Source organism: Aquarana catesbeiana, linkage group LG04, assembly GCF_042186555.1.
Source record: "Aquarana catesbeiana isolate 2022-GZ linkage group LG04, ASM4218655v1, whole genome shotgun sequence".
In the NCBI taxonomy this organism is placed as follows: Eukaryota; Metazoa; Chordata; class Amphibia; order Anura; family Ranidae; genus Aquarana; species Aquarana catesbeiana.
Genome location: NC_133327.1, coordinates 37,967,299 through 37,971,634, shown reverse-complemented (window position 1 = coordinate 37,971,634; position 4,336 = coordinate 37,967,299). Strand labels below are relative to the sequence as shown.

The 4,336-nt window shown below is 42.7% G+C and overlaps 1 non-coding gene across 1 annotated transcript; it reads left to right on the top strand.

Annotated features, from left to right (window-relative positions):
* The first annotated feature begins 500 nt into the window (after nt 1-500).
* On the top strand, nt 501-572 carry TRNAE-UUC (transfer RNA glutamic acid (anticodon UUC)). Its single transcript has one exon. It is a non-coding gene; the product is annotated as a tRNA-Glu (tRNA).
* Nucleotides 573-4,336: the final 3,764 nt, after the last annotated feature.

Sequence of the window (4,336 nt, the reverse complement as noted above, 5' to 3'; positions counted from 1 at the left end):
TGAGCTCCTGCAAATTTGAGAGCATTATCAAACCTTCGATAGCTCAGCTGGTAGAGCGGAGGACTGTAGAGTGTTAACAGTAATCCTTAGGTCGCTGGTTCAATTCCGGCTCGAAGGAATATTTTTTTTTTTCTCTATTGTCAATGAACATTCCTTCCTTTGACTCTTACAGGGTCTATTACTTTATTAGACATTGTGATTCTTTACATGTAGTTGTTTTTTACATTGGACTGAGAACAATCTGATTTTCTAGCTAGGTTTTATGTTCACCACATGCTGCTGTCAGGGCTGAAGGAGGAGTCAGATGAATTGAGCAGCTTTAGACCTCGCAGCACCATGCTTAGTGTCTGTACACGGACTGTTTGCCAGAGTGAAATCAATATCTTCCTTTCAAATGCAAATGAAAAAGGTAAGATTTCAATATATGCAATTTTACTATAACATGGTACAGACACTTTCAATACTCTCTTATAAAGTTCTGACTTTTGACAATTCATATCTCCCATATGGTCTAGCGGTTAGGATTCCTGGTTTTCACCCAGGCGGCCCGGGTTCGACTCCCGGTATGGGAAGATTGTAATTTTTTTTTTTTTTACGGGATCCGCAGAATTTTCCCAGTTTCACTACTTATAATTGCAATAATTAGTGAAGTGCAGTGTGTATGAAATATGCTTCATTATTTTACATTATTATTCATTATTTTACAGCGTGTATGAAATATGCTTCATTATTTTACAAAACCCAGGCCTAGTTCCCTTCATAGGTTTTGTTTACACATGTATATTAATGTATGTATCCATATTAATTTATTAATTATAATAAAAATACTTAGATCGCTTTTGCATAGGAGTAAGGCCTGATTTACACCTATGCATTTTTTGGGGAATTTTCGGTTATTCAGAAATACACTACAGTCCATTTAACATGATTTCCTATGGATCATGCTCACATCTGTGCATTATGGTTCACGTTCACATCTGTGCATTTTATGGAAAGGGCCAGGGACTTTTTTTCTGGCTTTTGGTTCCACAGACCTCAATGGATCAAAAATGTGTATTGAAAAACGCAAAATGCACCTGGAATATGCAAACTACAACCTGAATAGGTGTGACCCAGGCCTTAATTCTACATTGAATCTTTTCTTTTTATTTTAGCCATGGACCTATCATCTTTAGCTGAGGTTTTATTGGAAGCTCCTCCAAAAGCAGAACTAAGGCCTGGGTCACACCTTTTCAGGTTGTAGTTTGCATATTCCAGGTACATTTTGCGTTTTTCAATACACATTGTTGATCCATTGAAGTCTGCGGAACAAAAAGCCAGGAAAAAGTCCCTGGCCCTTTCCATAAAATGCACAGATGTGAACATGACCCATAATGCACAGATGTGAGCATGACCCATAGGAAACCATGTTACATTGACTGTAGTGTGTTTCTGCAAAACTGCAAACACACAAAAAAAAAAATGCACAGATGTGAACCAGGCCTAAAGCAAGCAGAACTTACCAGCCTGGCTATGGGGGAATAAAGCAATATTGTCAGTACAATTTATGTACCTGTCAGAAACAAGTATAAGAATCTGTCAGTGCCCACACTGAGGTCGGAGTGTCCATTTTGTATACTCCTTCCCCGTCACTGCACCCATCACAGTAACAGACACATGGCAGAGGAGTTTTGTAGTATTAGGCACCAAGCAGCAATTAGACAGCGCTGAAGCTCTGTTTAAATAGGCCATTTGGCGCCAGTCCTGGTGACAGGCAGGTACACGAACGCGCGGTAGTGTCGGCATATTTGCCCGTGGCTGTTTTGCTCGTTCCTTGTTGGCGCCTGCGCACATGTGCGTGTCTGGGAAAAGCAGCTGTGCAACGCAGACGTCTTTCCTGACACCGGCATAGCTGTCAGTGGTGGGGTTTCCTGACAGCTATGCCGGGCTCAGCTCACAAAAAGCTGGCTCCGGACTATGTGTTTTTTATTTGGGTTACTCACACCTGCCCATAAACTTCTATTAGATTGGGTGTTTTTGATGCATTTTCTAGGGTCTCATGCACACCTGAGCTCAAAAACTTCTTTTTTATGAGCGTTTGATTTTTTTTCTGCCTCTGAACGCCCCTCTATGTTAACCTAAATGTCCATGGACACATAGGGGTTTCCAGGAGTTTAGGGGTGGAAAACACCAGGCATATGCATTCTGAAGAGCAGCATTTGGGCTGAAACAATGCACAGATCAAAAACGCATGTATACGCTGGGCGGAAGAATTAGGGCCGGGGCAGAGTAGGGGTTGGGTGGGCAACTGGTGGCGAGTGACTCTTAAGGCCTGACTAGTAGCTCAGGACTTGAAATTCTGAACCCTGAGGTACATGATCCGGCACTTCTGGGTAGGGGGCAATTTGTCACAGCAGAAGCCTAATAGTGGGTGCCAGCCAATGTATGTCCACCGACATCCGCTGATCATCGAGGAGAGACACAGAATGGAGCTCTGCCTATGTAAACATGGCAGATCTCTGTACTGTCAGCAGGAATGTGTTGGTTTTTGTTTTCATGCAAAGCAGGGAATAAACACTGGTAAACACATAAACACTGGTTAGGCACACATTTAACCCTTTGATCAGCCTAGATGTTTAACCCCTTCCCAGCCAGTGTCATTAGTACAGTGACAGTGTATATTTTTAGCACTGATCACTGTATTAGTATCACTGGTCCCCACAAAAGTGTCAGTGTCAGCTTGCAGCAATATAGCAGTCCTGCTACAAGTCTCTGATCTCCGCCATTACTAGTATAAAAAATAAATACAATTTCCAGTATATATCCCATAATTGTAGACGCTATATCTTTTGCACAAACCAATCAATATACGCTTATTGGGATTTTTTTTTTTACCAAAAATATGTAGCAGAATAAATATTGGCTGAAATTTATGAAGAAAGTTAATTTTTTAAAATTTTTCTATTGCATATTTTTTATAACAGAAAGTAAAAAAATATTGTTTTTTATTTTCAAAATGGTCAGTCTTTTTTGGTTTATAGCGCAAAAAACAAAAACCTCAGAGGAAACACGAAGAAAGCTCCATTTCTTTGGTTGAACTAGATGGACTTGTGTCTTCTTTCAATTAACTATGTAACTATTTGTGGGGAAAAAAGAACATAAATTTTATTTGGGTACAGTGTCGCACGACCGCACAATTGCCAGTTAAAGTAACACAGTGTTGTATCACAAAAAATGGCCTGGTCATGAAGTGGGGTAAATCTTTCAGAGGTCAAGTGGTTAAAGCATTTGTTACCCCAACACTTCATATTCCTGATATATGCCTGCTGTACCATGTACTTGTATGAGAAAGTATCCTGTTCTCTTTGTATTGCTTCCTTTGTGGAAAAAATCCCTGGTGTTCCTGCCAGTCCCTCTGCTTTCCTATTAAAAAATGACCACACAAAGCAGGAGAGCACAGCATGTTCACTTCTCTAGCTGTGCTGGGAACTCCATGTACTCTACTTCAGGCCGGGTTTCCTCGCATCCAATTCGCATGACATGTGAGTGTGACCGTCTCTCAATGGAGCCAGTTCACATTCCAAAAGGGTCCTGTGTTTGGGTCCGGTTCAGGTCCAAATTCAGGCAAAAATTCGGACCTGATTCGCACCTGAACCGGTGAACAGGAACACACCAGACTCCATGCTAGGAACTGCAGCCACACATACTGTATGTGAACGCGGCCTCAATGATCAGACTTGTTCTGACACGCCCCTGCACAGACTGTCACTGGGAAGCTCAGTGTGCTGCTGTTTCTCCCGCCCCCATTAGCTCTTAGGGTACTTTCACACTGGGGCAGTGCCAGGGTTAGCGGTAAAGTGGCGCTAGTTTTAGCGGCGCTTTACCGCTGTTATAGCGGTAAAGTGGCGCTAGTTCTAGCCGCGCTTTACCGCTGTTATAGAGGTGCTTTGCGGCCAGTAACGGGGAGCTTTTAACCCCCGCTAGCAGCCGAAGAAGGGGTTAAAAGCGCCAGTGCTGTGGCGCTGCCAAAGCCCTTTGCAGGCACTTCGGCAGCGTGGCCCATTCATTTCAATGGGCAGGGTGTTTTGGGAGCGGTGTATACACCGCTCCCGCACCACCCCAAAGATGAGGCTTGCAGGACTTTTTTTCCGTCCTACAAGCGCATCGCTCCAGTGTGAAAGCACTCGGACTTTCACACTAGAGAGGCATGCGAGGCGCTTTTCAGGCACTATTTTTAGTGCTAAAACACCTGAAAAGCGCCCAGTGTGAAAGTACCCCAGGTGAGAACAGAAGGAATGTGATCGCTTCTAAAAAAGGTAAAAAAGATATTTGTAATTTTTTTTATATCTATACAAAA